The sequence below is a fragment of the Erpetoichthys calabaricus genome, chromosome 17, assembly GCF_900747795.2.
Source record: "Erpetoichthys calabaricus chromosome 17, fErpCal1.3, whole genome shotgun sequence".
NCBI lineage: Eukaryota > Metazoa > Chordata > Cladistia > Polypteriformes > Polypteridae > Erpetoichthys > Erpetoichthys calabaricus.
The window spans coordinates 27351958-27378260 of NC_041410.2; the positions used below are offsets into that span (position 1 = coordinate 27351958).

At 40.0% G+C, this 26303-nt stretch overlaps 1 protein-coding gene and 1 long non-coding RNA gene across 2 annotated transcripts in view; one reads left to right on the top strand and one right to left on the bottom strand.

The window, feature by feature from the left end:
• Positions 1 to 1077: 1077 nt before the first annotated feature.
• On the bottom strand, positions 1078 to 21989 carry LOC127526198 (uncharacterized). Its single transcript, XR_007933829.1, has 4 exons — positions 21898 to 21989; positions 18988 to 19046; positions 1967 to 2047; positions 1078 to 1262 (listed from the first exon to the last, which is right to left on the bottom strand). It is a non-coding gene; the product is annotated as an uncharacterized LOC127526198 (long non-coding RNA).
• A 120-nt stretch (positions 21990 to 22109) lies between these two features.
• The window catches only part of gapdhs (glyceraldehyde-3-phosphate dehydrogenase, spermatogenic), a 51976-nt gene continuing 47782 nt past the window's right edge, over positions 22110 to 26303 (top strand). The window contains exon 1 of the mRNA XM_028822953.2: positions 22110 to 22127. The gene's annotated coding sequence lies outside the window, so the exon portion shown is untranslated. The remainder of the gene's footprint in view (positions 22128 to 26303) is intronic.

Sequence of the window (26303 nt, forward strand, 5' to 3'; positions counted from 1 at the left end):
GGGGAGCTGAACACACGCTAAGGAGAAGCAGTCGGATCATCTGCTGGCTTCCTGTTGTTGCTGCTGCTGGAAAGCTACGTGTTCTGCTTGTCGCTTGTCATTGTTTTAAGAGCTGGGAGCACATGATGTCTGTCTGCCAAAAGCATTCCAACAACTGCTTGGTTAGATGTCCGTGAACTTATTTTAAATGTTGTCTCACTGCCTTGTCTTGCGTGACGTTAAAGTGTCTATCACAGGATGTCAAATTGCAATCTCTTGGTACCAAGTTTCATGTTTAAGGTTCCCGCGAGACGCTCCGTGGCCAATCTCTTTCATATTACGGGTCTTTAAAGTGTCTTCCGAGAAGATCAAGTCTTGTCTCCCTGGTCTCCCATCCACCAAGATTTTTTTTTTTATCATAGATAGACAAGTCATGAAGGACACAACTTCAGATCTTTACCAGTACATATATATACAAGTAAACTGAAAATACTGAACCAAGGCACAGTTTGTGTTTTGAAAGAATGGAATGTACATAATAATTTTGGCACTTTGTGTAAGGAGACCTGGGTTTGCTTCCCGGTCCTCCCTGCATGGAGTTTGCATGTTCTCCCCCTGTCTGTGTGGGTTTCCTCCGGCAGCTCCGGGTTCCTCTGACATTCCAAAGACATGCAGGTTAGGATCATTAGCGATCCTAAATTCTCCCTTGTGTGTGCTTGGTGTGTGGTTGTGTGTGTGTGTGTGTGTGTGTGTCCTGCTGTGGGCTGGTGCCCTGCCCGGGATATGTTCCTGCCTTGCGCCCTATGCTGGCTGGGATTGGCTCAAGCGGATCCCCGTGTACCTGTGTTAGGATATAGCGGGTTGGGTAATGACTGACTGACTGACTTTGTGTCTTCTCCATGTTGTACTCCATTATGTGATAAATGAGCAGGAAACAAAAAGTGGCTGCATGATGTGCTGTTACAGGTGTTGTAACCAATGATAGTGTAGTCTGGATTTTCCATCAAAACTTACTTAAATATGCAGTTACAGTTTCACTAAAAAGAGTCATTTTAATTGAGTTAATGTCAAAATCATTAAATGTTAAAATCAACATTTCAAAAATATTCAAGCTTCACTATAATTCACAAAAATGTGCAGCTACCTGAAGTACTTTATAAAAAGATCTTAATCATTTTGGAAGATGCACTGTGTGTTCTTCTGATTTCTTGACTTTAAACTGAATGTTTCTGATGAGCAATTGGATTGAAGTCTCATTTCAGGGCTTATGATTTCTCTGATACCTAAAATGAATATAAACAGATTTATAGTAATTCAAAATGGATTAAAAGATTTAACAGTGAACACAGCCAGTGGAAGACCTACATTTCTGGAACCCTGAAGCTTGAACTGCTACGGGGGTTCTTTCACAACCAGCAACGAGGTCTGGGTAACCACTGTTTTCTTCTTCAATGCGGTTGTTCTATGACAGATCACAGATTTTTTACAGATTCAACCATTACATCTCAGATTTTGACTAATATTGCTGTACTGTATTATCTCACATGTCAAAGTCACTGGTGTGAATGAATTTTTTTCAAATTATAGGATGATTAAAATTAAAGTCACTTCTAGGGTCCTCTGGGATTAGGGGCTCTAAAGATGAATATTAATTATTTTCTTAGCAGATCTGCCCCAAACACTGTACATTTCCTCAGTTTCAGACTGAATTTCCCCATGGGATTAATAAATCTAATCTAATCTGATCTAATCTAGTTGAGACAAATGTTTATTTCAGAATAAGAGAATTTAAGGAGTCCAGAAATAAGAATCAAAAAATGCTATCTCTGTCTATCAGAGTGAGGCTTGGCATCTAGTATAGCTTTCCACATTGACGTTATTTTCATGAAACTGGATGTTACACAAGTTCGATGGATAAAACAGAGAGTGTGGCACTACATATGTATTTTCATTATGCATTTTTAGCACAAAATTTGCTCATAACTACCTGTATTTGAAATTGGTATGTTACTGGTCTGGTTGATTTTATTGATGTCACAGCTCTGTACAAAGCCATTCTGGGGCAGGTCTGAAAGACATGAAAATAAAAAGAAAGAGTCAGTATACTTAAAGGCATAAGTGTGTCTAGAAAAGCAGTAATTGATTAAATTTATAAAAGTTCCCTGACAGCATTTTATAATTAACACTTTGGGTAGCACTGGTGTTCATGCAGTGTCTGGGACAAAATGTATCTTTCTTCTGTGTGGCTTAGGCATGGCCTTCCTGTGGATTTTCTTCAAGAACTTGAGATATTTTCACTGACACAAATGCATGTTTTCAAGTCATTAACTATCTATAAATTTTGTTGCTAAGGCTGTCTGGGCAGGTATATTTAAGAGTATTCTGTTACAGGATGGGTCCTACCTTGTGGCCATTGTTAGCTTTAGCTATGCTCAATTATGGTCTGGATCAGCAGTAAGTTAAAAGACAATATGAATGCATTAAACCTTGGGACAGTTGTTGAACATTTGTTATCCCTTATATGTATTTTTTTGCTGTGCTTTTCATATCCATTAAGATATTAGGGCTTCTTCATATATATCTAAATACAGTAGCTGCATATTCTTATTCTTACATGTTTGTAAGATTCCTTAGTAGCTGCATGTTATTATTGTTTCATATTTGTAAGATTCCTTAACCATACCATACACTTCCCTTAGCCCGTTTAATCCCGAGCAGGGTCATATGTGCTGGAGTCTATCTCAGTAAGCATAGGGCATTAAGAGAGTGAACACACATACATGGGGTGCAAGTCTGTTGCAGGGTAAACACACCCACATGGGTCACTTTTGTGTTTCCAGTCCGCCTAACCTTATGTAACTTTGGTCCGTGGGAGGAAACTGGAGCACCAGAAGGAAAAAAACAGTGGGGTGAACATGCAAACTCTAGGCAATGAGGACCTGTGATGTGAACTCTAGTCTCCTCACTGCACCACCAAGCAACCCCAATATCTCTGCCTATGATGATTTACTTTACTTACTTACTTACTTACTTACTTACTTACTTACTTACTTACTTACTTACTTACTTATATGACAAAGATATAATACAATTGCTCAACATGTATTTGTGACAATAAGCAGATTGAGTGACCCACTCATAAAATAATCAGTGGCACAGATGACACCAACAGCCTTGTGGTTTATAGATCAATGCCCTAGATATTTCATCACACTGCCTGTCTAACAAGGAGCCTCATTTCAATTGATCAAATAGCGGATTAAAAAACATGAAAAATGGGTAGCTGATTTCGTATAAAAGCCTAAAGGTTAAAGGAAAAAGTACTTCTTCGTCTTGCAAAAACTAATAAATAAATTTACAAATAACAAAATATAATTTCCACTGTACAGTTGGAGATATGAAGTTACAGAGGTGAATTTTGCAGTGAACATAGAGGAGGATGGAATCTGAACTGGAACGTATTGAAAGAAAAGCAGCTGACTGTGCAGATGCCATCTTAGATTATCTGTACTGAATTGTTATGGGGCTTTGGACATCTGTGGAATATGAAAGTAGTCTTCATCACATGTGACTATGTTAAAAGAAACTAAAAGTTGATTACAATAGAAAAAAATATACAGCTAAGCACAAATATTTAACTTAAGCATCTGATGTACTTTTCAGATTTTTTTGTCACCTTACAACTCCAAATCGGTTACTTCTTGACAGGCCTCTGTCAGGTGGATTTCATTTCCAAGCTCCTCTTCCAGGTTGCTTCTGCTGTCACCTGGTGACAGTGCCCTAGACTGTCCTTGGTGTTCCTGCACTTCTTTCTTTCACAGAACTAACAACACTCTGTCGCTCATACCAGTTATGAGGACCTACTTTACTTGTCTTGAATATTCCTTTGCATCCTGCTATGTAGTTTTCTACCTCTCCAGGACAGAAACAGAAATCTTTGGTTACATCTGTGCCTCTTGAGCCAGCCATTTCATGACAGTGTGATTGGAGATTTGACATTCTATGTTATCACTTCTGTTACTTTCAGGGACAAGTGGCTTTCTTGTGGACTTTGGTAGAATTTTTTCCAATGCTAAAAGAAATTCCCAAAGCTTACACCTCTCACTGTTTAATGTTTCTGGAGCATAAACAGCCTGCGCTTTTACTCAATTTTAGTTCTTCTGGAGTTCTGAGAGTTAATGATTGGTTAATGATTTCAGTTCATTTGCACTATGATGCCAGACAACCTTAGGTTTCCTAAAGTTCATTATAAAAGTTTAAACAAAACAGACCTCCTTATTATGAACTGGGAAAAAGACATTGCTTTCTACAAAGCACCTCCTGTCTTTCAGAATTTTTGATATTGTTTCTCTGTTTTGCTAGCCCATACACAACTGTCTGTGAAGGTTCTCCTATTTAATGATTCTATGTTTTTTTTTTACTTAGACTTGATGTTTTTTGTCTTCACACCAGTGGCGTAGCTCAAGTTCGTGCCACTCGGGGCAGGGTGGGGCGGGGCTTCAATTTGCTGCCTTCCAACGTATCTGAATATGTTAACCTATTTAAATAGAAAATTAAAATGACGTATGGAGAAAAATTAAGATACATTTTGCATATACAGTGGGTACGGAAAGTATTCAGACCCCCTTCAATTTTTCACTCTTTGTCATATTGCAGCCATTTGCTAAAATCATATAAATTAATTTTTTCCCTCATTAATGTACACACAGCACCCCATATTGACAGACAAAAAAAAGAATTTTTGAAATTGTTGCAGATTTATTAAAAAAGAAAAACTGAAATATCACATGGTGCTAAGTATTCAGACCCTTTGCTCAGTATTTAGTAGAAGCACCCTTTTGAGCTAATACAGCCATGAGTCTTCTTGGGAAAGATGCAACAAGTTTTTCACACCTGGATTTGGGGATCCTCTGCCATTCCTCCTTGCAGATCCTCTCCAGTTCTGTCAGGTTGGATGGTCAACATTGGTGGACAGCCATTTTTAGGTCTCTCCAGAGATGCTCAATTGGGTTTAAGTCAGGGCTCTGGCTGGGCCATTCAAGAACAGTCACAGAGTTGTTGTGAAGCCACTCCTTCGTTATTTTAGCTGTGTGCTTAGGGTCACTGTCTTGTTGGAAGGTAAACCTTCGGCCCAGTCTGAGGTCCTTAGCACTCTGGAGAAGGTTTTTGTCCAGGATATCCCTGTACTTGGCCACATTCATCTTTCCCTTGATTGCAACCAGTCGTCCTGTCCCTGCAGCTGAAAAACACCCCCACAGCATGATGCTGCCACCGCCATGCTTCACTGTGGGGACTGTATTGGACAAGTGATGAGCAGTGCCTGGTTGTCTCCACACATACCGCTTAGAATTAAGGCTAAAAAGTTCTATCTTGGTCTCATCAGACCAGAGAATCTTATTTCTCACCATCTCAGAGTCCTTCAGGTGTCTTTTAGCAAACTCCATGCGGGCTGTCATGTGTCTTGCACTGAGGTATGTATGAAGTATGAGGATCTGCAAGGAGGAATGGCAGAGGATCCCCAAATCCAGGTGTGAAAAACTTGTTGCATCTTTCCCAAGAAGACTCATGGCTGTATTAGCTCAAAAGGGTGCTTCTACTAAATACTGAGCAAAGGGTCTGAATACTTAGGACCATGTGATATTTCAGTTTTTCTTTTTTAATAAATCTGCAACAATTTCAAAAATTCTTTTTTTTGTCTGTCAATATGGGGTGCTGTGTGTACATTAATGAGGGAAAAAATTAATTTAAATGATTTTAGCAAATGGCTGCAATATGACAGAGTGAAAAATTGAAGGGGGTCTGAATACTTTCCCACTGTATTTATTTATATATAGAGAAACAGCAATATTTTTTCACATATAATTATTTATAAGCATCAACTATACAAGAATATAGTATAGACGCACTGATAAGCCGTGTTCTGATTATTAGTTTAATATAATTACGCTGTGAAAACCAGATCCAGTGTAGTGTACAAGCGATAGGTGGGAATGAGCAAGAACGCATTCGGATTGTTAATGAAATTAAATTATACATTGTGAATTAGTTGTTTATCTTCCTTGAAATTATTATCGGTGTAATGTTTATGTTTATTTTTGTTATTGCCTCATAAATATCAACTGCTGTGTCTGATGCCATCACAGAAGGACTGTCTGAAAATGATTTTTGAAACATTTGTGGATGAAAATCAGAGAATTTGACTTTTTTCATTCATGAGTGATATTTTTCTGAACCCTGCTGCTTACACGTGAAGTGTTCTGAGCCTGTTGGCCAATAATGCCACCCCCTCCGCCCGCCCCTAGATACGCCACTGCTTCACACTGTGATCTTCATTGAACTCACCACAATTAGTAGCTTATTTTCTTCAGGTTAGAAGTGAGCAGCTGCTCCAAGGAGAATACATTGATGACTTGTTCACAAGTCATGGTAGAGAAGACCATGAGATTGACCAACAAATTTGTGCATAGGCAGCTGCTTTGCAGATGATTTGCCTGACTGTGATTGTGAATTGGGGGATAACCATTCAATTTACCAATCAGTTTACCATCTTCACCTATGGTCACAGCCTTTAGCTAGTCAAAAGAAACTGTAAGTATGTGTGGTTAAATGAGGTTTCTCCAGAGGACTACTGGCCTCTCTACTATAGGGTGAGGACAGGGCCGGCCCTAACAATTGCGGGGCCCTATGCGAAACGGATTGCGCGGGGCCCAGTCGGGGTAGGGATAAGGATAATAAGTGAAAATTAAGATTTTGTATTAGAAAATAAATTCGTCTTTGCATTTTATTCATTCTAAGTACAAAATCACGATCAAATTAACTTTACTTTACGAGCCTTGCGTGTAGCGAAGTCATACAGTATATCATCAAAATTTTGTTTCCTACATAGATCACGCTCAATAGCAAGAATTGGCAAATTGTTCAATCTATCTTCGTGAATTGTTGACCTCAAGTAATTCTTGATTAGTTTGAGGCGTGAGAAGCTTCTTTCACCAGATGCCACAGTTAAAAAAATGAAAAATGAACAAAATAAAGTATTTACTGATTTATTACGTCGTTATTGCATTTGATTACATGATTTAACGTTTGAACGACAATTTGCATTTGATTATGTCACGTTTGCATTTGATTACGAGTAAATAAAATAAAAAAAAAATACCTTAAGTCTACCAATTTAGGGGAACTTGAGGTAAGATGAACCACTTTTTAAAATTCCTTGTCAAATCCACATTTTTTGCTTTTTACCAGTAATTTTCAGTCAAATTATTGTTAATGATCTGCATATGCATGCGCTTGTCGCTTAGGGATGAATTGGTACGTTTTGAGCAAGTGTTTGTGAAAAAAATTTTTTTTATCTTACCCCTACTACGGGTAAGATGAAACAATCGTTTGGGTAGACGAATCACATTATTTTATTTTGTAAAACTATCTTAAACATTTGAAATGAGAGACTATTCATAAAACAAATTGTATAAAGATACAAGTTGACGTGCCGATGATTCTATGGCTGATTGTTAACATAGGGTGGGTTATCAATGTACAGGATCTTCGAATTTTATACAACGCTTGTTTCTGAGGAACAAGCTTTACTCACCGGTGAAAAAATCTTTGTCTGGCAGAAAAGAGAAAATTTAAACCACTGCCGGTAAATTTCAAACTATTCATCCAAAAAATCGATAACATAATCTCCATAAATAGCTCCTCCTATTTGATTGGTTTCACTGAGCTGAGCCATCATAAGGTTAAGAACGGTGTCTGTTTCATCTTACCCCAAGTTCCCCTAAATGACGAGTTTAGAGATAAAGCACCCGAGCAGCTACAATTTTTTTTCAATTTTATTTACTTGTCGTAATCACTTGAAACAACGACGTAATAGATAAAAAACACTGTAAAAACATAAAAACAGAATAAACACGCTGACCTATACATGATTATAAGTTATAATGGTTTAATTTAATAATTTACACCTAGAATTAGCGCGGGGCCTATGAAAGTGCGGGGCCCACTGCGGCCGCATAGGTTGCAGTGGCCTAAGGCCGGCCCTGGGTGAGGAGCACAGCAATATGACAGGCTCTTGGAGAAAAACTACTGTTTCTTCAGGTTTAGGTGATCTTGGCATGCTTTTAGGATTGCACTTTGCTGTCTCTCTTGAGATGTGTACAAGACATAGCTTGCTGCAAAAAGACCCATGGCTTGGGTAGCATCTGGGAAATTCGTAGGAGGGGCTGAAGGAAGTTGCTTGGGTTAAGATGGTATTGTCAGCCCAGCTCAAACCTCATCAGGAAAAAGGAATGAAAATGGTGATGATGATGAGAATTATGCATTTCTTTTATTTCAATTGTGTCATACCATTTAGTACTCAGTATGTAATATCTCTTGTCACTGCTGGGCACATAACCCATTCTTAAGAATGTTAAGAACATCAGGGTCAAATTTGCAGATGACACCACTGTGGTGGGGCTCATCTCTGGGGAGGATGTGTCTGCCTACAGGGAAGAAGTGGAGCGGCTGACAGTGTGGTGCACTGACAACAACCTGCTCCTGAACACAAGTAAGACGGAGCTCATTGTGGACTTCAGGAAAAAGAAAACGGACATCAAACCACTCTACATTGGAGGGGACTGTGTGGAGAGTGTGTCAGGCTTCCGCTTCCTGGGAGTCCACATCATGGAAGACCTGTCCTGGGGTGTGAACACAGCTGAGCTGGTGAAGAAGGCTCAGCAGAGACTTTATTTCCTGAGAGTCCTCAGGAAAAATAGCATTCCCCAAAAACTGCTTGGTGTCCTTCTATCGCTGCTCTATCAAGAGTATCCTGTGCTACTGTCTCTGCGTGTGGTTTTCCAGTTGCACAACAGCGCAGAGGAAAACACTTCAGCGGATCATAAAGACTGCCCAGCAGATCATCGGCTGTTCTTTACCCTCTCTGGATGAACTGCACAGCTCTCGCTGCCTCAGGAAAGTATAAAACATCTTAAAAGACTCCTCACACCCCGCTCATAACATGTTCCAACTGTTGCCATCAGGCAAAAGATATAGGAGCATCAAAACAAAGACTAATAGACTGAATAACAGTTTCTACCCTGTGTGGTGGATTACCAGCTTCTTACTCCGGCCCTCACCCCCAGGCCGCCAGGAGGAGCTCTCCGGACAGCGTGGACGTGCCCCGAGTTCCACAGGGCCTCATGGACTATGTAGTTTTTATACGCAGCCCTGCTGGATACCTTGGGGGCCACCAGGCGTCGCTGTAGGGGGGCTCGTGGGCTCTTATGTGCCCTATAACCCGGGAGTACGTTATAGTCATGTGACAGGAAGAAACGACGTGCTCCCGGGTTGAAGAAAAGGACTGTTTACCCTGACCCAGAAGGAATAAGGAACTGTGAACTGTTGGACAGGAACACCTCCGGGTCAGGGTGTATAAAAGGACTGTGGGAAAGCCCAGACACTGAGCTGAGCTGGGAGGTAGGAGGGCGAAGTGTCTGGGCGAGGAGGAAAGAGTATTGTTAGTAATTAGTGATTTATTTATGAATAGTGTGGAGTGAAGGGTGCATGGTGCACGTGAGTACAAAATAAACGAGAATTGTACATTCATCTGGTGTCTGGAGTGGTACCTGAGGGTCCGAGAGGTGGATCAAGGGCATATCTGCTACACCTGTTGCTATTAGGGCACTGAATACAATACAATACAATACAATACAGTTTATTTTTGTATAGCCCAAAATCACACAGGAAGTGCCGTAATGGGCTTTAACAAGCCCTGCCTCTTGACAGCCCCCCAGCCTTGACTCTCTAAGAAGACAAGGAAAAACTCCCAAAAAAACCTAGTAGGGAAAAATGGAAGAAACCTTGGGAAAGCCAGTTCAAAGAGAGACCCCTTTCCAGGTAGGTTGGGTGTGCAGTGGGTGTCAAAAGAAGGGGGACAATACAATACAATACACAGAACAGAACAAATCCTCAATAAAAAATAAATGCCACCTAATCATCTACATGCTACACCAATCCCTCTGCCACTTGGACAGAAGCAGTGGTGCAGTAAGAATTTTGTTTCTGGACTTCTCTAGCGCCTTCAACACCATCCAACCTCTGCTCCTTAGGGACAAGCTGACAGTGACGGGAGCAGATTCATACCTGGTGGCATGGATCGTGGACTATCTTACAGACAGACCACAATATGTGCGTCTCGGGAACTGCAGGTCTGACATTGTGGTCAGCACACAGGAGTGCTGCAGGGGACTGTACTTTCTCCGGTTCTGTTCAGCCTATATACATCGGACTTCCAATACAACTCGGAGTCCTGCCACGTGCAAAAGTTCGCTGACGACACTGCTATTGTGGGCTCCATCAGGAGTGGGCAGGAGGAGGAGTATAGGAACCTAATCAAGGACTTTGTTAAATGGTGTGACTCAAACCACCTACACCTGGACACCAGCAAAACCAAGGAGCTGGTTGTGGATTTTAGGAGGCCCAGACCCCTCATGGACCCTGTGATCATCAGAGGTGACTGTGCGCTGAGGGTGCAGACCTATAAATACTTGGGAGTGCAGCTGGATGATAAATTGGACTGGACTGCCAATACTGATGCTCTGTGTAAGAAAGGACAGAGCCGACTATGTTTCCTTAGAAGGCCGTCATCCTTCAACATCTGCAATAAGATGCTGCAGATGTTCTATCAAACGGTTGTGGTGAGCGCCCTCTTCTACGCGGTGGTGTGCTGGGGAGGCAGCATAAAGAAGAAGGACGCCTCACGCCTTGACAAACTGGTGAGGAAGGCAGGCTTTATTGAAGGCATGGAGCTGGACAGTTTGACATCTGTGGCAGAGCGACGGGCGCTGAGCAGACTCCTGTCAATCATGGAGAATCCACTGCATCCACTAAACAGTGTCATCTCCAGACAGAGGAGCAGCTTCAGCGACAGACTGCTGTCAATGTCCTGCTCCAATGACAGACTGAGGAGATCATCCCTTCCCCACACTATGCGACTCTTCAATTCCACCCGGGGGGGGGGGGGGGTAAACGTTAACATTATACAAAGTTATTGTCTGTTTTACCTGCATTTTTTATTACTCTTTAATTTAATATTATTTCTTTATCAGTATGCTGCTGCTGGAGTATGTGAATTTCCCCTTTGGATTAATAAAGTATCTATCTATCTATCTATCTATCTATCTATCTATCTATCTATCTATCTATCTATCTATCTATCTATCTATCTATCTATCTATCTATCTATCTATCTATCTATCTATCTATCTATCTATCTATCTATCTAATCACCTCCAATTCAGCACTGCAATAGATGACATCTTGTGCAATAGTGCTCATGTGCAATGAAGGTCTTATGTTGAATGTTTATGTTCTACCTTATTTCTTCTTGTCCTTCTTATCCTTTTTGTAATTATATTTTATTTATATTTTGACACCGCAGGGACTGCACCTAATTTCGTTGTACTTGTTACAATGACAATAAAGATATTCTGATTCTGATTCTGTATAGAGTAAACAAAATAGTCAGCATGATAACATTCTCTTTTTATAGGCAAACTGTGTCCTCACTGTGAACATTGTGAACCAGAAACTAAGATTTTTTTTCTCTGATGCAAAATTGAAATAGCTCAAAGATAGAATGAAATCATCATTTAAACAAATATTGATATTCAATGAGATCCCAGTGAACTTCACCACCAGGGTCCTCTTCTGGAGTTGCCCAGCCGGAGTCCAGCATCCTGACAAACTTTGTTTTATCAACTCCAATCACACTAGTGGAAATATATACTTTCCCATTCAACTCAATATCTATTAACCCAACCAGTAAAAGGCTGATGAAATTGGGCATAATGGAAGGCAAACAGCATCATCAGGTATTGACCAACACCTCCTGGCAGTTCTTCATAGGACACGCTAAAAATTTAAGAGGAATAACTTTTTAAACTTATAGAGTATGACACTTAATGACAAGATGTACCACAGGAGAGAAAAAAAATGACTCAATATAAAATAATGTTTTAAAGCTGTATTTCACATGAACAAAAAAGCAAGCATTCTGGAATAATAATAAAAAAAATAATGTTCCTTCAAATTAATCTTGAAGTTAAAATAATTAAAAAAATGTTACCATGGCCTCCACTATTGATTTAAAGCTCAGCCATTTGAGAACAGTTGTTGCTTTGGAATTTACAGTACATTTACCTAATCTCTTACACAGTATCAGAATGACACAACTCAATGTGAGTAAATGCTAATAATAAGTAGAGATAGGGAGATAACTTGTTGCCAAACCCACCACACAATGAACCACCCAGACTGGGACCCGAGTGCGGCGGTTGACACCTCAGCACCACACTGGAACACAGTATGAGGATGTTTTAAGGTGGCTGGAGTGCCAATCCTGCCACCAACCATCAAGTTTTCCCTGTAAGTTGGAGAACCTGAATGGATGCAGATTAACGTCATACTCAGGACGAAGCAATTGGAGGTTAAGGGCTTTGCTCAAGTACCCAACAGTGTAGAGTCACTTCTGGCATTTAGGGGATTCCAGCTAGCAACCTTCCGATTGCTGGCGCAGATCCCTAGCCTCAGACCTACCACTCCACCCTGATAATAAGTTGGATCATTTAAAATTTATTAAGATCCAAAATCATATCCTCCAATGTATTCAAGTAATAAAAATGGTCCATAACATGTTTTGAAGGCAGAGAACAAAATCAGTTAGTCAGTCACTCAGTCATTTCCCAACCCACTATATCCTAATACAGGGTAACAGGGGTCTGCTGGAGCCAATACCAGGACACAAGCCAGGAACATATCCCGTGCAGGGCACACACACCCACCCACCAAGCACACACTAGGGACAATTTAGGATCGCCAATGCATGTCTTTGGACTGTGGGAGGAAACCCACGCAAACACGGGGAGAACATGCAAACTCCACGCAGGGAGGACCCGGGAAGTGAACCCGGGTCTCCTAACTGCAAGGCAGCAGCGCTACCCACCGTGCCACCCCAAAATCAGTTAATTTATTTTAAAATAGAGGACGAGGAGGAGGAGGTTGGGAGATACACATTAAAATCTAAGAGAAGGTTTTGAAGTTTTTTTTTTAAATTTACTTTTTGTTTTCTGTGCTTGATGTTCTAGAAATGTTTACCTTTGCACTGGATTCATCACAGTCATTGAATACTCTCTGAAAAGATGTTATCCGCAACTTGTTTAGAGTTATTCATTGGTGTCTTCTTTGATTTATACGGGGCCACCAGGGAGGTGCCCCAACACTTTGACATTGTTTTGTCTCCTGTTAACAGGTTTGGAAAATGAATGAATGAATGGATGGATGGATGAATGTTTGCCTTCTTCCCATTATTTTGGGAAACAAAGTCCTTACAAACGTGCCCCTTCTTTCTGATAAAAAAAGTGTCAATAGAATTTTGGACGGAAATACCCAAATTATTTGGGTTCTGAATGATCTGCATTTTAATTTTTTTTAAGACAAGGTCATAAAAAACCAGTATTGTTTTCCTTGTGTCTAAGACAGAGAAACAGCCCATAAATAGTTGCTTGTGAGATGTTGTTTTCGACACTTCACAGATTTGCTTTGTATTTAGAGTTAGTGAAACTTCTACTCTTGACTACAGTGTGCTTGACCGGCATGATAATAAGATGTAGATGTGTGCTGCTTGGCAGAACAATCCCTGCTCTCAAGCCATGTAACTTTACAGAATCATCTGCCAGAAAAACTTTCACAGGATTGCCAGCCAAAATTTTTCTAGCATTACTTAAATAAATAAGTTGCAGTAAACAGAACAGGCATTGAGGTAGGATATTCATGAGTAATGAGGCTTTGATAAATTGATCATGCAATCATTTTTAAATACACAGTACAATACCATACTTTAAGTTTAACTAATATAAGCAAATTGTGACAATATAAAGAGGTATATGGGGCAGCACAGTGGCAAAGTGGTAGCACTGTGTCTCCCAACAAGGAGACCGGACTTCATGATTTGGGTGCTCACTGAATGAGATTGGCATGCTCTCCATGTGTCTGTGTGGGTTTTCTCCAGGTGCTTCAGCTTCCTCCCACAGTCCTAACACAAACAGGTTGGGTGGATGCCAATGCAATGTGTTCTGTGTTTGTGTTCACCCTACACTGGTCTGGCACTTAATGTTTGCTGGAATAGGCTCCTGTTTCTTTAGAGCCCTGCTTAAATGGGTTTAGGAAATTCGTGGATGGATGATTTTTTTTAAGCAAGGCCAATAAGTATTTCTCTTTCTAAATTTTAAAGGTAACAGTAAGTGATGTTATCTTAGAATTTGACAGTAAATATGCACAACCACCAATCTCAAGTCTCAATTGAGAAGGGTAACTTTTCAGAGTTCCAACTCTCATTTACAAGACTGTAATCGTGTGACAGAGGACATGAACCACTCTGGAATAAGTCAGGACATCAATACGGTGAAAACCCTGTGTGACTGTAGGCTTCAGCAAAAATAATGTGTGCTCTGGGGCACAAAAGAAATGTTGGGATACAATAGCCCAAAGTTGCCGCACAAGAACACAATATCAGCTCTGCACTGGAGCTCTGTCGCTGTGTAAGTCCAGGTGTCAAAAGATGCCATCTCCCAGCTGGCAGTTCAAATATATGGCACTGAGTCTGGAAGAGGCGGGGTTTACTCTGGAAGTCATGGGTGGGACTTGACATCCTCATTGGGTGTCTCCTCTGAACTCTGGGAAAAAGAAAGCCCCCTCTCACCCAGGAGTGGTAAGGCTTACCTCAGTCGGGCCTTGAAGGTGATCTCCAGGCACACATGCAGGATAAAAGGAACATAATTATTACATAAAGCACATCATACTATTAATAAGTGCAAAGAGAAAGTAAATAAGATTGTAGCACATCATATAATAAAAACACCTGATAATTAGTGAAATTAATATTCATGCAAGTTTAAAAAACAATGAACAAAAAAAAAATAAACAGCACACTTTTTGCGTACTTTAATACACAACACGTTTCTAAATTTAACAATAGTGAATTCCAAATACAGTGGAACCTCGGTTCACGAACGTCTCGGTACACATACAAATCGGTTTACGCCAAACTTTTGCCTCGGTTGACGAACACACACTCGGTATACGAACAAGCCAGGTTCCCTTTCGGTTTGTACATGTTCAGTCTCTCCCTGTGCATTTCCTGTGCAGCAAGCAAGAGAGAGAGCGAGAGAGCGCGACACACACACACACACACACACACACAGGCAGCGTGAGAGACAGAGGCACACACACAGGCAGCAGACAGAGAGAGCCACACACACAGGAGCCCGGGAGAGACAGACGCGCACACACACAGGAGCCGAGAGAGAGGCACGCACACACACAGGAGCAGCTAAGAGAGACGCACGCACACACACACAGCAAGAGAGAGAGAGAGAGAGCGAGCGAGAGAGGGAGGGACGCATAAGGTAGAGAAGGCTTGTTTTTGTTTTCAGTTCTGTTTACAGCGATCGGTTCGTAGCCTGCATTGTTGCAATGTTACTTTTCTTGGTGGTTTATTAAATTACGGATTTATCAAATGTTCATTTTTTCCCCTGTGCTTAAAACTCATTAAAAAAAGTGTTTGTAGCGAGCGGTTCCTAGCACTATAGCCCGAACAATTGCAGTGATAGTTTTCTCTGTTGTTCAAGGTTTTCTCAGTGTTATTCAATGTTTTTACATTTAGTTTACTGTTACGCTGTGCATTCTATGGTGTAATTAACTATATTTGTGCTTAAAAACTAAAAAATATATATATTTACATACAGTTCGTACGGTCTGGAACAGATTAATTCTATTTACATACAATCCTATGGGGGAAATTGCTTTGGTTCACGACCAACTTGGTTTACGACCAGAGTTTTGGAACGAATTATGGTCGTGAACCGAGGTTCCACTGTAAATGTCTTTTTGATTAATTTAGATACAACAAAAAGGTCAGTCTTTAAACATCAGTGACCTGGATCGAAAATGAACCCCTTCTGAAATTTCAGTTGACATAAAATCTGGAAAATTTAGAAAGGCAGAAAGAACACCTTGAAGAATTTTATAAAACCTTCCTACTCTGTACTGTTGCTGTTGCTGTTAATGTTATGTTTATTTCTCCAAAGTATAAAGAGTTCTTAATTAAAATGCCATGTCAGGCATACAAATTTACCATAAAAATCCTTTAAGAGGCGCATCTTTCATAACAATTTCACTTTTTGACACTGATGGCAAGGCACTGGGAGTAGTAATTACAATTTGAAATAACCATGTGCGGCCTTCTCTTCCATCATCTGAGAGCTTTAAATCAGAATCATCAAGGACAGACCGTTATTATTTGGTCTAAGGTGTATATTGAACCAAGTATCTACATCACTTGTATCTGATGACATGATGATCAAATAGTAAGTACTTGCGGATCTAGCATCCTTAGCTCTAATGATGTACCCAGGCACATTCACTTCATGGCTGCATGCATTTTCCTACAGCTATTCCCAAGACAACTCACACAGTCATGGAGTTTTTCTACAGTTATTCCTGCTTTCATTTAAAAATGTGAATCTTAGGTGATTCCAAACTAACCCTTACTGATTGTGGCAGTGTTTTTGTCAGAATAGAGTCTGCAATAAACTGGCACCTTCTTAGTTTCTTGTTAGTTTGAGATGGGAGCAAAAAACACCTACCTAGGTCAAGTTGTTACAGTTTGTATGTACAGGTACCAGGGTAAAAAATTGTAAAGACAATTTGAAAAATATGTGGTAACTGCAATAAATAAAAGCTGACACAATGCAACTCATTTACGATGGCTAATGGCAGTTCAAACACACACAGCACAGCACTCTGCTGTTAGTCTAGTAGAAGCCAAGGTCAAATGAACATGGACACTCTGCTGCAGGATTGCATCAATATTGAACAACGCACTGTAGTGAGATTTCTTTGGGCAGAGTGTGTGAAGCCTGATGAAATTCACTGAAGTGTTGGCTTGTGTAGATCAGTAAGCTGTTTGGTTACCCATCTTGCACAAAGTTTACGGTACCCCAAGTCATCATGCACTATGGCATGCGTAGATCTGTAGCTGATATCCAAAAATGCAGCAACAGAGAACAACGAACTGTCAGTCTTCTCTGATGAAGGAATTCACTATGTCAATGTGGGTTGTGTGCGTGATGTTGATGGTCAATCAGATCGAGCTTCCTCAGTTCTTCCCGTTTTAAACCTGTCATTTGTCAACTTTTCATTGCTGTTTTGACTTGCATAATGAGCCAACATCCATTGGTGTATTTCAGTAGATTTAATGTTCAAAGAACTCTCACTATGGCAAATTATTCAACAACCAGTAATGGCACACTGCAAGATAACGTGCAGTGAATACACTTGACTTGAGCATTCATAGTTTTCATCCTCTTTCTCTGCACATTTAGCATTCGTTTGCTCAGAGGTTGATGCGCTTGCTGCCTCTTCAGGAGCTCTTCTTTTCTTCACCATAGCGGCCCGCTTCTTCTCTTCTTTCGTCGGCATCTTTTTGCATTAAAACTGATTAAGTCAGTGTTTGTGTTGCAATTACTTAGCACGTTTTCTTTAATTTTCACTTAAGCTGGCACTTAAGTCTTCAATCTGCCTGTAAAATGATTTAAGATATGAAGAGGTAGGGGAAGTGACGTAGAAGGTGGTAGGGATGAGAATGGCGCCTGTACATATGTGCCGTACGGACGCTGCCAAGAATTGATTCTACAATAAAATAAAATAAAAAGAGAAATAACCTTGGAGATCAATCATCACCCCAAAAGTGGATAGTAGATGTCACGTAGTATATATTTACAAAATTTTAGGTAATAGTTCAAATGGTTTGCGAGCTACAGGTGATTTAATATCCTGGACAGACAAACAGACAGCCATGATAGTATATTATATATAAAGATGGTGAAATCTCACAGTGGAGTGCCCGTGTTCATTTGACCTTGGCTTCAACTAGACTAATGGCAGAGTGCTGTGCTATACGTGTTCCAATTACCCATACGCCATCGTGAATGTGTTGCATTGTGTCAGCTTCTACCATGTAATTTTCAAATTGCCATTCCTTGTTAATTTACCCTCATAATATTATCTTTAAATGTAATGACTGCTCTCTTTCTTGGATTCTCTTTACTTGGATAGTTTCCAGCTTCCCAATGACCCTGCTCTGGAAAAGTGGGTTTAGAAAATGGATAGATGGATAAAAAGCTAGGGACACTTGAGACAACCTCAGCACACATCCTAGCCACGAATGAAAGAAATCTCAAAAATACAATTTTGTCAAAATGGCGTTAAAACCTTTTTTCTAGAATTTAATAAACTCAGAGACTGTATTCCTATTTAGCGCCTCCTGTAGTTTGTTCTACAATTGGGATAAAATTTCACCTCAGTTCTTGTAACAGTGCTGAACTGGTACTAAGGTGAACTAAACCACACTCAGATAAAGATGTTTTTTTTCCTGATTATCTACCATTACTTGTTCACTACAATAAAAGATTAATATATTGAACACTGTTATTGTACATCGAAATAATGAACAACTGAATAAGTGGGTAAGAAAATTGATGGATGGATAATTAAAACTAGACATTTGCTAATATTAGACCTCAAGCAGTACCCTTTGTTTTGTCTAATTTAATTATGTAATAAACTGGGTTGCTTGCTCAACAGAATGTTTCAGAACAGAAGAAAAAAAAAAGAAAAAGTTCACTTTTGGTAAGAACTTAATGGAAATGCATTAATATTCCAAGCTAATGCTTGAATATGATCCAAGCATTGGACTGAAAAAGTAGATACTTAAAAAGTCAATTCAATTTTTACTGTATTTATTATAAGGCAGTTGTACTGTTCTGTAATAGTAAAAAAACAGAATTCTTTCTGAGTAGGAAGAATAACCATTATAGTATTTTAAATTTCCATTACACTCTTTTTTAAGTGACTGTAACATGAAAGAGAATTGACCCAGCCGGTGGTTACTATGGCGATTAGTCCACTCACCTTGAAGCAGCAGCGGCCGACTTTGACAAATCCGCTTCAGCAGTCCAGGATGTGATACACTGACAGCATATGGAAAGATTACTTCCACTATAGTCCAAACTACACAAAGCACTTTCACATTTTTTTTGTTTAAAATTCCAGTTATTAATAAGCCTGAAATGCAAATTTAAATATATAAACTGTGTAAAGTTTAAATGTAATGCCATTGTCAATTGAACTAAAATGGAAATAAAGGAAAAAAGAAATTTGTGAATAATTAATGAACCTTGTGCTTAATCGATTTCATTAAAACATAAACCTGTCACTTCAGTGTGTTCAGATTATGCTTGTAACAGATTCCATTTACTGTACTACCTTTGAAGCACGGACTCTTTATTTTCCGTCCCTCCAATTTTTAATTTTTTTTTTAAAAAGCTTTTTTTCTTTAAAGTGTAACAGGAAGAAAATCATTTCTGAGCAGGACCTGGGGGAGGAAAGCAACCGTTGGTAGGACACCAATTCATAAATAGGCATGTTAATGCAGGCCAAGTGCACAGTGGTAACTGCTGTTGGGTCATTGATTCAAATGCTGCCCCTGCCACTGCCTGTGTGTAGTTTGTCTGTTTGGATATTCCTTTGAGGGGTCCAATATTCTTTCCACATTCCTAAAATAACTTGTGAAAGGTTATATAAATGTAATGAATTATTATTATTATTATTATTATTTAGCTGCCTCGCAGTTAGGAGACCCGGGTTCGCTTCCCAGGTCCTCCCTGCGTGGAGTTTGCATGTTCTCCCCGTGTCTGCGTGGGTTTCCTCCGGGGGCTCCGGTTTCCTCCCACAGTCCAAAGACATGCAGGTTAGGTGGATTGGCGATTCTAAATTGGCCCTAGTGTGTGCTTGGTGTGTGGGTGTGTTTGTGTGTGTCCTGCGGTGGGTTGGCACCCTGCCCGGGATTGGTTCCTGCCTTGTGCCTTGTGTTGGCTGGGATTGGCTCCAGCAGACCCCCGTGACCCTGTGTTTGGATTCAGCGGGTTGGTAAATGGATGGATGGATTATTATTATTATTATTATTATTTAGCTGCCTCGCAGTTAGGAGACCCGGGTTCGCTTCTCGGGTCCTCCCTGCGTGGAGTTTGCATGTTCTCCCCGTGTCTGCGTGGGTTTCCTCCGGGCGTTCCGGTTTCCTCCCACAGTCCAAAGACATGCTGGTTAGGTGGATTGGCGATTCTAAATTGGCCCTAGTGTGTGCTTGGTGTGTGTGTCCTGCGGTGGGATGGCACCCTGCCTGGGATTGGTTCCTGCCTTGTGCCCTGTGTTGGCTGGGATTGGCTCCAGCAGACCCCCGTGACCCTGTGTTTGGATTCAGCGGGTTGGAAAATGGATGGATGGATTATTATTTAGCGATTACAATTAGGCCTGTCTAGGTTTGGGTGGGCCCTGCAGCAAACTGGCACTCACACTCACTGCTATATAGTGCCTTTCATATCTATCCTTCAACCACATCTATCTGCGTAATGGGAGCCAATCCTGGGCTGATGTCCTGACCAGGATGGATGGTGTTCTTGTTCCTGGACGGGACTATAAAATGGATGGACCGGGGCAGACAGCCTTCCAAGACTTTAAGCTCCTCTGATGAACTATGTGGTAGTGTTCCCAGTGTTCAAAGCAATTTAGTGACAGGGGAGCCACTTCAACTACCACTAATGTGTAGCACCCACCTGGATAATACAATGGCAGCCATTTTTGCGCGAGTATGGTCACCACACATTAGCTGATAGGTTGTGAAGTGATAAGAGAGATACCAATTAGAGACAAAGGATGATTAGGAGGTTACAATGGCTAGGCCATGGACATCTGGATACACTCTACTTTTTACGAAGGATGCCTAGGGATATTTTATGACCACAGAGACTCAGGACCTCAGTTTTAGGTCTCATCTGAAGGATGGTGCCATTTTAATAGGACAGTGGCCCCATTACTGCACTGGGATCCACATTCAGATCACAGGATAAGTCCCCCCCTACTGGCCTCACCAACACCTCTTCCAGCAGCAACCCAAGGTTTTTCTAGATGGTCTCCCATTCAAGTACTGGTTGGCCCAAGCTTCAGGTGGATGACCTGATCTGAAGTGCATGTGGTATTACTGCTGAGTCTCACTCTTATTCAAAGTCAGAGGAAAGAGGGCAACACTTGTCTGAAGAGAGTGGAGGAAGGGAAGACAGAGGGAAGGAAATAGAATAGTTGGGGTCGCTGAAAACCTGTAAAGATATTATTATAAATGAAAGGTTTTTTGAATTTGGAACTGGTGTTTGTGCAGTTGTGTCGAGGGTTTGGCATCCCGAGATGCTCCCCTAATGGCCACACTGGTGTAGTTGGCAGGATTCTTGTCCATCTGTGTGGCAGGAGCCTGAAAATATTAAATTTGTTATGGCCACTAGGCGCCCATCTGGGAACAGAAACACCATCCATCCTGGTCGGGACATCAATCCAGGGTTGCACCTCTTTGCATAATCAATGTAGACACATACATAATTATATTTTGTGTTTTATTTTTATATTCTAAAAAATATACAGGGACACATGTTTGTAAAAATAAGTGAACTGTATAAAAATAATCAGAAAATAATACATTGTAGCTAAATGAAAACTCTGGCCTTCACATGTATCTTTAATTACCAAAGGAAGCAGACAGTATCACATGGACACTGATTTAAACACGCCAGTTGCAAAAGCAATAATAACTAGTGGCATGTACAGCCTATTAAAACGCTCTAATAATTAAATTAATAAAATATTGTTTTAAATATATAAAAAAATATATAAATATAAAATTGTTAAACTATATACTAGTAACATTGGCATAGATAGATAGATAGATAGATAGATAGATAGATAGATAGATAGATAGATAGATAGATAGATAGATACCTCGGTGACGCAGCACTTTTCCCTCATTTCTTACATCTGCGCCTGCGTTTCCATGGTGTCCGTGACTGAGTAATAGCCTATCTCCAGGCTGGTGGACCCCCTCCTACTTGTAAAATGACGTTGGGTTTCCTAATGCGCGATCCCGCATGTAGTGAAGTGCGCGTGCCTTTATAAAACCGGGTTACCAGAGGCGGAGATCAGTGAATTTACTGCAGCATCAAACGGTGAAGGTAAGTAGGTGGGAAAAGGGGTGTGTGAAGTGGTGTCTTTATTTTAAAGGATTTACAGAGTAATTTGCTATATTTGTAAATTAAATGAAAATACCTTACACGCTGCCGCAGAGTAAATGCAGCATTAAGTTCTATCAAAATATGGCAGTGCAAGAAATGTACTCTCCGCAGTAAAATCATGCGCAACAAGCTTGTATTAAGCCGTAACTGTATCGGAGAAACCTGCATACTGTATCTGCAGTATTAGTGCATTTTCATTTTGAAACGCAAATACAACAGACTGGCACAGACAAAATTAAAAAAAATAAGCATTAGCCTCTTAGGAAAAGGAGATAAGCTGCGAGCTCAGGACATTGGATTGTTTGCACTGCAGGATAATAACATTAGCAATGGGTTACAAAATGTTTAGGCATGCTGCGTAAAACTGCAAACAGTGTTTCTCGCTTTTTTTGCATGCTTATTTTATTGTAAAATTTGGTTCTTACATTTTTAGGAAGCATCCTTGTCATCTCAAGGACTTCTCATGTCCGAGTACTGGGGCAATCTTCCGCTAAAGGTCTTTGATATTGATGCTGGTTTTAAAATAAAATTTTGTCTAAACAGCGTTAGCATTGCTTTAAAAAGATGTTTAATATTGAACTGATTAATAGCTGCCTATTGTGAGATTTACTTTAGATTTTATAATTGAATATTGTTATAGCCTAAATAATCCAAAAGTCAAATATATTAAATGGTTCCTGGATTATTTGTCACGTTCCCGTATGCTTTCTCGCTTCAACCTATATTTAACGATTCCATTTCGCTATTCAAAGTGTCTAATAGGTGCACTGTGCAAAGATTTGTTTATCTGATCCAAGCTGGTTTTAACAACAGGACGTGCAAAGAAAAAATCAATGAAAATATACTATTTCTATTATATATGCGTTTTATAAATTGCACTTGTATTATATGAAAAATAAATAACGTTTGCTAAAATAATTAGAAATAAAAAACCGAATGAAAGGAACTGGTACATCTCAAATCTTAATTATATTACTCGAGAAATGAATAGAACTGATATAAAATGAAATGCTTCCTGTTATTGTGATATCATATCAATTAGATTTCAAGAAGAGGCCTAGGGGCTAAAAATAACCCCTTCCTTTGCTCCCGTGTTTCTCTCATTCTTGATTTGTGTCTGCACCTGCGGTGTATCCTGGGATCTTTCTGCATGTTTGAAGTCCTCCTCCTCCTACTCTGAAGCTGACGACAGTCAGGAGTCTTTGTTCCACTCGTCACTGCTTTATTTTAAATTCCTTGTACCATACTGCACAGTGCTATCTATCTATCTATCTATCTATCTATCTATCTATCTATCTATCTATCTATCTATCTATCTATCTATCTGTGTAAATTGTGTTTTTTGACACGAGTAAAAAAACAATCAATTAAACATTATGGCTGCATCAGGTAGTTGAATTACATTTTATTTTCACTGTTCATTTTTGTTTTTTATAGTTCATTTGAAAGCCAGTTAAAAACACTGAAGTTAAATGTGTATATTCCATATTCATTTTGTAGCTCTGACCTCTGGGTGACTTTGAGTGTCCTTGAGTATTCAATTCTCCTTCTTGCAGGCAGTCGAAACACTGCTTCTTACTAATAATTTTATGGTAGGCAGTATCAGAGGAGATTATGGGGTGGGGGGGTGATTGGCGGAAATGTATATGCACCTGAGCTGATGGATAAGCACTCAGGAGTGTACGTGCTGGACGATGGGTTGAGCTTTGCTGCAGTGCTGATGCAGTCAGAGGAAGCTGTACTGTATGGCGTCAAGCTGGTGCCGTACAGATGCACTGTTCATTACTGCGCACTGGGGGGGGAGGGGGGTTTGTAAAGGGGGGGTTGATTTGGGGGGTAGGAGGCAGACAGCAATGTCTGAAGCATAGAGTTCCACATGCTATTTTAGTTCATTTTGGCTTCAGGTTGTTTCTTTCTGCACAGGCATGAATGTTGTATTATATATCTCTTGGAATATTTTCATTTTAATTATGTGTGCAAAAAAACTTCCAGATATCTTGTAATCTGCTGCTATTGTTTGCTGTATATTTATTATTTCCTAAATAAATTTCATTGTTATATTGCTCTGTTCTGTATTCACTTTAAGAGTATTTAATATATACCGTAGGTATGTCATGGTGATGTAGCATGCTGTTGATCCTCCGGATCTGCTGACTCACCAGTTATCATTGCTTTTGCTATTGGCATCTAAGATAAAGAGGGTTAAATATGCATCAATTAATTTTTTAAAGAGAGGTTGATCCTTTGAGTTATGTACTTAATCATCCCTAAACCCTAGAACAATGTAGAGACAGCTGTGCAAAAAATGTTTCAGGTGGCTGTTGTCTGAGGCTTGTAGCATGTGTCTTCTTTGTCATAGTCTGGAATGTTATTTTGACCGTTAGGATCTGTGCACACATAAAATAATATTATGAAGTCATTCATCTCTTCATGAAAAGTGATATCTCATTACCTGGGGTTACATATTTGGAGTCTGGCATCCCTCAAATGTGTTATGCTGTGTTAGAATTGGTGGTATAGCTATCCTGACCTATTTCATTTCAAGTAACTAATCATTTTTTTAATTCTGATCCACTAGGAAAATGGGCGAAGGAAGAGCCAGTCCTGGGCAAAGAATTGGCCTTCTACAATAAACATTGCCTTATGCATGCAGTTTAATTAAATATAAATATGGATAGGTTTGAATAATGATGGCAGTTTGAATCAAATTTCTTTTGCCCACGGCATGTGTGTAAGTTTTAGAGGCACTGACTATGTGTGTGTTGTTTGTCATGCCTCCTTAATTCACCAGAAATTGTTGACGGTCGTTCACCCTCTACTTAATTAGTCAGAAAATTTACAAGGACAGATGACCCTTTATCAATGTCCATTTATTAAAGTATTATCACATTAATTAATATATTACTGTAATTGTATATGCCCATTCTGGTTGTCATCGTTTAAGACCATAATGGGAATGCATCATGACTCTATGTGCATACTTATAAATCATTACATGCAGCAACAAGAGGACTGGGAAACAATAGCATTAACTTATTTGATGAGCTGGATAGCACCTTCCATATCAGAGTCTTATGACAATAATTATAACCATCAACTTGTGGAATCAAACCTATTAATTTTTTTTGATAATTCAGATGTGTCTGAAAGGATATAGTGCACTGGTAGGCAGCTTCACTGACAGTGTCCAGCTACAGAACTGAGTTGAAACCTCTTAGCTAATTCTATTCTTTGTTTACCTATTCCATAACCTTCACCCACCCATCTATACATCCATTTTCTGAAACTGCTGTGACCATTTTGATGACACAGGGCTGGTACTGGTCTGTCTGCTTCATGCACAAGATAAGATGGGAATGAATTTGGCAGTTCTTGGAGAAAACTCACAAAAACATTTGAACTCCACAGGGACATTGACATGAAATTTACTTTGATGATCTTATATCGGGCGGCACAGTGGTAGTGCTGCTGCCTCGCAGTAAGGAGACCCGGGTTCGCTTCCCGGGTCCTCCCTGCGTGGAGTTTGCATGTTCTCCCCGTGTCTGTGTGGGTTTCCTCCAACAGTCCAAAAACATGCAGGTTAGGTTGATTGGCGATTCTAAATTGGCCCTATTGTGTGCTTGGTGTGTGTGTCCTGCGGTGGGTTGGCGCCCTGCCTGGGATTGGTTCCCTGTGTTGGCTGGGATCTTATATCTCAGAGGCAGCAGCATTACATATTGCACCACTGAGCTGTCAGGGACTGCACTAATTTTTTTTTAGTTAGTAAATAGTAGCTGATTGTACTGCACATTTTTAATTCCTTAGATATTCTCACTTCTCAGAGCACTTTCTTGGAACAGCAGTGGTATAGGATCATATTCTTTATTGGGTGAAAGCTAAACCTTAAAACTGAAATATGCATGAAGGTTAACAATTGAGTTTAAAGAGAAGAGGGACAGCAGAATGATCATATATAAAACACGGGCACTTCAGCACTTGATATTCATTTCTCTCGGGGATTAGTAAGTGAAGTAGTTAAGCTGTTTTGATGAATATGCTTAGAGGTAAAGACCAATGGCGGCACTCTCATTTACTGCAGTGTTCACCAAGAGATATAGGCAGCTTGGATCAGTAAAA